Here is a 9628-nt window from a genome sequence, read left to right on the forward strand (position 1 = left end):
CAGAATTTAACCATGTCCCCGCGCAGCATATGAGAGACCCCCATGGCGGCCCTTCGGAAGGAGCGACTCAGAAGGCTGGGGCTGACATATGTTACTCAGCGTGACGAGCCGAGTCCGTAGACAACCAAACTTGTGGACTTTGACAAACTTTTCCGTTGTGACATTCACACTAGTCTTAATGGTGTGGCGCCTCAGCATATGAGAGATGACCCATGGCGGCCCGGCGGCGCCCCCCCCACCCCCCCAACACAGGCATTGCGCCCAGCAAGCAGAGCTAGCCGCCCGTGGCCTGGCGGCGCCTCCCCCCCCCCGGCACAGCGATTGCACCCAGCAAGCAGAGCTAGCCGCCCGGCGGCCCCCGGCGCCCCCCCCCCCCCGGCACAGGCATTGCGCCAGCAAGCAGAGCTAGCCGCCGCCGGCCCGCAGGCCCGCGGCGCCCCCCCCCCCCCGGCACAGGCATTGCGCCCAGCAAGCAGAGCTAGCCGCCCGGCGGCCGCCGGCGGCCCCCCCCCCCAGGCACAGGCATTGCGCCCAGCAAGCAGGAGCTAGCCACCCGCGGCCCCGCCGGTGCCCCCCTCCCCATATGTTACTCAGCGTGACGAGCCGAGTCCGTAGACACCCAATTTATGGACTTTTGACAAAATTTTTTGTCGCAGCAAAGCAGGCCTCGGAGACGTTTAACAAGGCATCCCTTCCGAAGGGAGCGACTTAGAAGCCTGGGGCTGACATATGTTACTCAGCGTGACGAGCCGAGTCCATAGACACCAAATTTGTGGACTTTCAAGAAAATTTTTTGGAAATTATTAAAACACAGAATTAACCGTGTCCCCCGCCAGCATATGAAGACCGCCGCCATGGCGGCCCTTCGGAAGGGAGCGACTCAGAAGGCTGGGCTGACATATGTTACTCAGCGTGACGAGCCGAGTCCGTAGACACCAAACTTGTGGACTTTGGACAAACTTTTCCGTTGTGACATTCACACTAGTCTTAATTGGTGTGGCACCTCAGCATATGAGAGATGACCCGCGGCCCTTCGGAAGGGAGCGACTCAGAAGGCTGGGCTGACATATGTTACTCAGCGTGACGAGCCGAGTCCGTAGACACCCAATTTGTGGACTTTTTTACAAAATTTTTTTCGCAGCAAGCGGGCTCGGAGACGTTTAACGAGGCATCCCTTCCGAAGGGAGCGACTTAGAAGCCTGGGGCTGACATATGTTACTCAGCGTGACGAGCCGAGTCCGTAGACACCCAATTTGTGGACTTTCAAGAAAATTTTTTGGAAATTATTAAAAACACAGAATTTAACCGTGTCCCCCGGCAGCATATGAGAGACCGGCCATGGCGGCCCTTCGGAAGGGAGCGACTCAGAAGGCTGGGGCTGACATATGTTACTCAGCGTGACGAGCCGAGTCCGTAGACACCCAATTTTGTGGACTTTTGACAAAATTTTTCGTCGCAGCAAGCGGGCCTCGGAGACGTTTAACGAGGCATCCCTTCCGAAGGGAGCGACTTAGAAGCCTGGGGCTGACATATGATACTCAGCGTGACGAGCCGAGTCTGTAGACACCAAATTTGTGGACTTTCGAAGAAATTTTTTGGAAATTATTAAACACAGAATTAACCATGTCCCCCGGCAGCATATGAGAGACCGCCCATGGCGGCCCTTCGGAAGGGAGCGACTCAGAAGGCTGGGGCTGACATATGTTACTCAGCGTGACGAGCCGAGTCCGTAGACACCAAACTTGTGGACTTTGGGCAAACTTTTCCGTTGTGACATTCACACTAGTTCTTAATGGTGTGGCGCCTCAGCATATGAGAGATGACCCATGGCGGCCCGGCGCGCCCCCCCACCCCCCCAACACAGGCATTGCGCCCAGCAAGCAGAGCTAAGCCGCCGGTGGCCTGGCGGCCGCCCCCCCCCCCCCCCCCGGCACAGGCATTGCGCCCAGCAAGCAAGCTGTCCAATAAGCAGCGCTAGTTTAAGCTCAAATACTTTGATGTGGGAATACATGTCAGATTAGTTTTCCCTTGCCTTGGAGCTGCAAGTTGAGGCTGTTTAAAATTTCTGACACATCTGTTAATAAAGGCGAGGTCCCATTTCCATTCTGTGTCGATCAGCTCTGGGACAGTTTTTCCCTTTGTCAGGAGAAAGGCATTAATTTCGGGTAGCAGGTCGTAAAAACGCTTGAAAACTCTGCCCCGGCTTAACCAGCGGACTTCAGTGTGGTAAAGCACGTCTCCGTGGGCTGATTCTAGCTCGGAGAGAAAGGCTTGGAACTGCCTGTGTTTAAGTCCGTTTGCTCTGATGAAGTTTATGCAGGACACAACCACCTTCATGACAGATTCCCACCTCAGAACTTTGCAGCTTGACGCTGGCTCGGTCACGATCAAAGTCACGTCAGAATATACCATTGTGTGAGGAGGTGAAGATGAGCCACTATTAACTATAAATAGCTCATAACTATGGTCAATTTTAATTAGAATGCCAACCTTTAAGTACGGATATGTTATGATGTTATGATAGGAAAATGCAATTTAATAAAAATTGGTTGATGTTTAGAGGGATTGTCTGGGATCGTTAAGTGGGCCACTCCAATTGCTTTAGCGGGCCGGATGTGGCCCGCGGGCCGTAGTTTGGGGACCCCTGCTTTACAGTATATATTGTTTGTGAAATAGAAATACTTGCTTTAGAAGCTGTATAGGTAGATGAGATTTGTAATTAGTATTCAGAGCAGTCACAGGAGAGACAAATTACTATTCCCTAGCTGCCACTTTGTGATCCATAAAAAATGAAGCAGTAAATTGCACTGCACTCGGTTCAACCCGCCAACATCCGTCTAACCAGCCTCCTATCACTAAAGTCAATACAGCTTGATTAGGCGTGAAGGAAGCAGGTTAAGAGAGCCTTTGTTCCAACATTTATGAATACATTCCTCCATACTGTAGATATAACACGGGAACAAGCCTGTCACAAAGAGATGGATTTTTTTCCTCAAAGTATAAAAGCATATAGTGCAGAGCAATCCAAGCGTTCAATGTGTTTGCTCAGGGTGTGTGAGGCCCGCCATAGCAGAGCTTGCTCGGGGGGGTTGCTGGGAAGGCCACCTGAGCATGAGAGAGCTTGCACACCTGTTCTCTGTTTGGTCAACAGCGCAATAGTAGCCCGGTCAAACAGCACAATGCTATCGCTGCCGATCTGGAGAGCAATCCAGCGCTTATCTCTTATTGGCTCTGATTGCAGCCATTCAGGCCAATTCGGAGCTCTCCCTCCTGTTCAGTGAGTTCCTGCCCTCCAGCAGCGTGGCCCCGCTGCACGGCTGCTGCAGTTCCTGGACCGGGCCGAGCCAGCCGGGGCACCGAGGGAATTAAGATTTAAGCAAACATCACGGGACGTCAATTCCCACATATGGATGTGTTTGTAGGAATGAAAATGAAGGTGGAGCGGTGGCTGATGTGACAGTGCAAACCTTGTCACAGCAATTAAGTAAAACTGTTTTCACAAAAATAAAGTTCCTACTGAGTGGTTTGCACTTTTTCATGGATGGCTGGTTTCAGTTAACTCTCAGGCTCAGCAGCAAAAAGGGGATTCTGGCTCTTGTTTGGACTGAACTTGCAACCTTTCAGTCACAAATTCGTCCAGCAGGCCACCCTGTCTCGACAGCATTATACTGCCTGGGAAATCTGTGTTCTGCCCACACAGCACCAGTCACACAATTATTAAATCAAGCTCTCCCATTGCCCTGGTGAGGATCAGTCCTGCTAAATGAGGTTGTGCCAGTGACACTGAGAGAAGGCAGGGTGTTGGAGTCTACGAGCCCTCCAGTGTGGATGAAGAAAGCAGAGTCTGGCATTGACCCTCCGTTCACACCGCTGCCCACTTCTCAGGAACCAGAGAGAAAGGAAGGGAGAGAGGACTTTGAACACACCTCACAATACACGCACACACACTTGCTATTTCCCTTGGAAAGACTCAGCAGTGCACGTCACCAGACTGGCCACGTTTGACCATTGCCATAGTGACAATTCACAGCTCAGCCATTAACACCACTGGAGCACTGGAAATCTTGACACAAACCTGGCAACATGCGCATACTGTCCGCATCTGAAAATCCCAAATTAGACGAAGAAACTAGAATCTATCTCTTCGTGCTTGAGAGCTGAGACTGTGCCGGTGTGTGACGCCAGCATCATGCCTGCTCACTTTGTGTGTATGTGTGTGTGTGTAGGTGAGAAAGTGTGAATCAGACCAGTATCTGAAAATAGCCAAGCGGGCCTGGTTCGCGGAATCAGGTTAATGATTATATTTTGTCAAATATCTTTGTGTAAACTTTGACATTCGCTGCACTCTGCTGACACATCCAACACACCAGCTGGTTAAACCAAACTATTTACTTGTAAATTCTATGTGCTGCGTGTCAAACAGACACTAGAGAAAAGAAAAGAAATGAGATGATGAAAAATGTATAAAATGCAGGACAGCCAAGATAACGTGGCAATAAGACGTCAGCCAAAGAATACAACAACGGAGGGAGAACAACGCACAGTGTAGCCCCGCATGTATCACAGAGGTGTTGATGAAGAGGAAGAAGATTCATCTCATTTCTTGATTTGTCACCCTGCGCCTCACCTCTGCCTGGCAGAGCTGTGCAGCATCATTCCTTGACAGCTCAGAGTGCTAACGGAGAGCTCTGGAAAAACAAGACGCTAGCCAGATTCAGAGAGGACACTGGATATGAAGAGGGGAGTTAGAGAGAAAAAGAGGCAGAACTCTCTCTAACTCACTGGTGATGAGTGTGCGTGCAAAGTGCATGTATGTGTATGAGAACGTGCACAGCAGAACGACAATCTCAGTTCAACGGACAGAAATCCTGCCTGATGCTGGGTGTTTTCAGAGCATTTGCGCCATATCATTTTCAACATGCACCAGCCCTCATGTGCTTTTCCTGCAGTGAGATTCTTTCTAATGTACACTCCAGGAGGCGTAAAGTGAGGGAGCAGGGGGAAACAACTAGCCTGGCCATGTTCTAAGTTTCATTTGCGCAGACGTCCTGGGTGGATGGATCAATAGTTGTTTGTCAAGTTTCAGCACATAGCTTCTCCAAAACACCAACTGCCATTCTTATATTTCTTTTCTGTGTTTGTATTAAACAAAAACTATACAACACAGCGAGATGCAGAGGTCAGTAGTCACATTATTCAGATCTGGAGAGAGTCAGGCTCGCTGCTTCCAGTCTTTAAAGGGGCTATTTATAAGTTTTGCTAGTGCACAGGAAAAATGTTGATGTTCTTATCTAACTTTTGGAAAGAAAGAACACAAGCATCATTCGCAACTATTACTTTAAGTTTCATTGTAACTTCACTGTAAATATCCTAAATTAGACAATATAGGGAGAGTGATAAAGTGACTGGTAATTAATGATGAAAGCGATTTGATTTTATTGGAAACAATGTAACTCTGGATGCTAACACTGTCTAGATTTGTTTAACTAGTCTTAACCACTTGTAATAAAGCACTAATTAAAAGTCCCATCAGGAGGTGAGAGTGTGGCAAATTAACAGGTTACTAAATACAGAGATATATGACTTTGTTGGGTCACTGTATGATACTCTGTTATTGTCATGGTGGCAAACATCAACTCACCACATGGGGAAAAAAAGCTTTTATCACTATGAGGAATCAAACATTATCTTAGAGGAAAACTGCCAAACAACATGAGTGTTTTGGCAGGACCAACAAATGTACAGTATTTTGGCTGCTACAGATGCCAAGTTAGAGCCACTGTTTCCAAGTGAATCTATTTTTTTAAAGAGGAAAAAATAAAGTCCCAAACATTTCTCATTTTACCTATGAACATCCTTTGCCTATTTTATGATATTTTGATATTTCAAAACGTTTTGATTGACAAGGTTGTATATAGGTCAGTTACAACTATGATACTGAACCTATCACTGAAACACTTGAATGACAGAGAAGAAAAGTCTGAATCAATGAGATACATATGACTAAAAGCGTGCTATGATCTGTAGAGTCATAGATCTATTTCTCTTCTCATGGAAATTATTCTTGGATTGCCTTGAGAGGGAGCCAAGCCACGCCGCAGTCACTGAAAATCAAACATGCAGGGCACGGTACATATGAAAGTCTTTATGGGACCCTATAGTGTGCCTCATTCATTGTTTCATTCACCCCTTCCCTTCGTCCTCCATGTCTTGTCATCCTCAGGGCTGTGTAAGCTCTGTGGTTTTGGCAAGCCTGTGCACACATCCCAGTAGTTCCTGTTGTGGGGAGAGCAACTATTACAACTCCACACTGCTACAGTTCACTGAACAATTATCATAATTATCATTTCACCAAATACAGCTATGATATCCAGTGATGCGACTGCCATGGGTTTTGAATGTCAGCTTGATTTGCCTGTCTGTCTTTAATTTACTCTCTTCTGTGTATGCAGTTGTGGGGAGTAGTGACATGGCTGTTCAAAGAAAGAATATTGTGTCAATAAATGAGCGGCCACTGTGACAAACTTATGAACCAACCACTTTCTAAACTTATACAGAAAACATCATGAAAAACATTATGAAAAATATAATAAAAAAAAAAACAACTGGTGTATTTGAGCTGTTAAATGCCAGTCCTTCTTTCTTCTTCCTTTTCCCTCTCCACATCTGGCAGTGCACAGACTGAACAAAGCCAGTCCATGCAAAGAGAAAAATAAAGAACAGGAGAGTAATGAGCAGGAGAAGAGAGCAGGAAGAGATGAGGCGTCCGCAAGTCTCCTGAGCAGAGGAAGGATGGGGAAAAAGTGAAGTCAATAACAGTTTATATTTGGCCAAGACAATGCTCGCATCCATCCTCCATCTCCATGCAGCTCCTCTCGTCTCTCAACCACAGTGGCTCTCGGAAATGACTGCGACTTAAACGAGATGTGGAGCGGTGAGCATTAGACACCAGCATGTCTGCCATCGAGAGTCAATATGCCGCCAGGGGGTGAAAGGTCACATCTGAGCATGGGGATGGGAAACTGCCACAGCAAAAGGAAGGGGGATAAGGGTGGTTATTGTAGTCACTGGGAAAATGAAATGAGAAGCGATGGTGAGAGAGAAAAAAAGGGATGAGATTGTAAGTAGAGGTTTAGACTGTGTGTATGCTCATGTTTTCTCTCTGATTTTAGGCCTGCAATGTGAGCCAAAATCACACTTAATCTTCCAGTCATCTTGTTTAGATACAAATCCAAAAAACAAAACTCACATTCACTTTTTATGGGATTTCTCTATGTTAAGTTCAAAATGAGCGACACCAGCCTAAGTCATGGGGTACAACATAGGAGACTTATACAAAGTCAAATTAATTTAGCAGACACTATATAGCCTATTCTGTCTATGTGAGGTTTAAACCATGAGCATGAAACCCATTATTTCTAAACAAGAAAAAATAAACTTGTGACAAATGCTGCAGTTATTTCATCTGTTTTCAGATGGAACAGATGGAGCACCATTGTCCAGTCTTTCTTCTGAAACAGCTTCAACAATAACTAAACACTACTTTCATGAATTAAAATTCATTATGTTGCTAACATAATTACAATGTATTCCAAAGTCCTCATCTTCTGTGTTTTGTTGTTGTTGTTTTATTGGAGTCAGCTAGTGTTAGTGTCGGGCCTGTTTCTAAAAGCAGATGTGTGTGCAATATTAGAGCCTGCATAAAATAAACATGCTTTTATTAACACACTGTACAGGTCGTTATGTTAGTTAGTTATGTTAGTTACACCAGTGTCATAGAAGGTCACAGTATGTAGTCGGCCTGATTAATGAATCATTTTTATAATATAACTCTTGATGATATACATCTGATGGACTTTGTCAATATAAAATCTTAGTATTTTAAGATCAGCTAATTCCGGTGTTCAACATGCTGTCACTGATCACACTCCAGAATATGATACTTGCGTTCATAGTTTGGATGTCATATTTATATATTTTTTACATTCTTCTGAGCTTAATGTGACACAATGGCTTTGTCCTGAACCTATTTAGGAAAGTAAATAGCGCAGAGGAATACCACAGTCAAGATTCATACATAGACACACTTGTTATTTAACATGAACACAAATTTAATGTAATGCTAGCCTCTCCCATTCCGAACTCCTCCACTCACTCGCACTACATTTAACAGCGCACTCTTGCATACTTGTGGCAGCTGTAAGTCCCACTGAAGCCACATTTCCTTCATTAAGATATATTTCACTGGCACAGAGTTCTGGGTGCAGCCTGTTTCAATAAGACCCCAACAGACTCAACTTGGCTCATTTATCACCATTAAGGAAGCGCAAGGAGCTCGGGACAGGTGCTGAAACCTTCTTGCGAAAAGTTCCCTGGATTTGGACACAAAACACCATCACTATCAATATTTTTCATTGTGGCTAAAGCATTTACGATGCTTGAAGAGATAATAATGCAGTGGACAGCAGCACCATAGAACAGGACGAGGTTATTGTTCCTCAGTCTGCTTCATCTTGTTACAGACCTTTAAACTGCATTTGTACCCCAAACATGAGAGCAGTGGAAAATATTTTAATTGTTGCTTCAAGTAGCCTACATAACTCTATTTTAATTACATTGTTGAATTTCATTCCACAAATCTAATACTTAAAATATTATGAACTATGTGTAAACATTATTTAACTGAGGTCTTTAGTCGACTTAGAGCTGTTACCTGATCCTACCCTCCAATCATTCAAAAAAAAAAAAAAAAAAAAAACCTGGTTTCCATTAAACCACTTAATTTAACTACTTAATGGTTCCTGAATGCCTTAATCACCTCAGCTCAAGATTCGTTTCTCAGTTGCTCCCCAAGAAAACAAACCTCTGACTGACATTTGTTGCTGTGAGGCGCTGAACTACTAAATCCTACTGCAGAATACTCGGCTGTGGCTTTTCAAGTCTTGACGACTGACAGGATTCAGAGGTGTGGTACAATTCAAGGAGGCGCAGCCTGACACATCTAATGTGAAGAGCTCATGTCATGACTTGTGTCTTGCTCATTATTCAAGCTTGGAAAAGCCATTTCACTGTTTGCTCTATTTTCTTCTTGTTGAGTAGACCTGTTGAAAAGTCTAAACTTGCTGTAATACCCCTGGCAGACAGAGTGTGCGTGTACGTGTAGATATATGCATGTGCATGTCGGCGTATTGTGTGTGCAGTGTGTATGAAGCGGTGCCTCAGGGTTCGCTCCTGGGCTGAATGTGAAGAATCCAGCCCAGCTTTCTCGGTAAACGTTCACCCAGTGGCCTTCTTCATGGCAAACCTCACCTGGCCCAGGTGTGCTTTCACACCCCACACCCCCCCCACACACACCCCCCCCCGGGGTCCTTCAGTGAATCTGCATGGAGAAGACCTAAGCCTGCTGGGGTCGCCCAGCCAGCCTGTCCTGCTTTATTGCTCATCTGCTGGGCCTCTCTCCTCCTCCTGTCCAAGCAGCCATGTAATGAAGCCCTAATGAGCCTGTCACTCCAACTGTCACTTATTCTCACCTGAGAGACACAGCTACAGACAGTGAGAAAGAGGATGAGGAGGCGAGACAGGCTGAAAGTGGCGGGGAATTAAAGAAAGAGAGAGGCATCAGGGAAAT

Source organism: Seriola dumerili, unplaced genomic scaffold (assembly GCF_002260705.1).
Source record: "Seriola dumerili isolate Sdu_G_001 unplaced genomic scaffold, Sdu_1.0 BDQW01000073.1, whole genome shotgun sequence".
NCBI classification, from domain to species: Eukaryota; Metazoa; Chordata; class Actinopteri; order Carangiformes; family Carangidae; genus Seriola; species Seriola dumerili.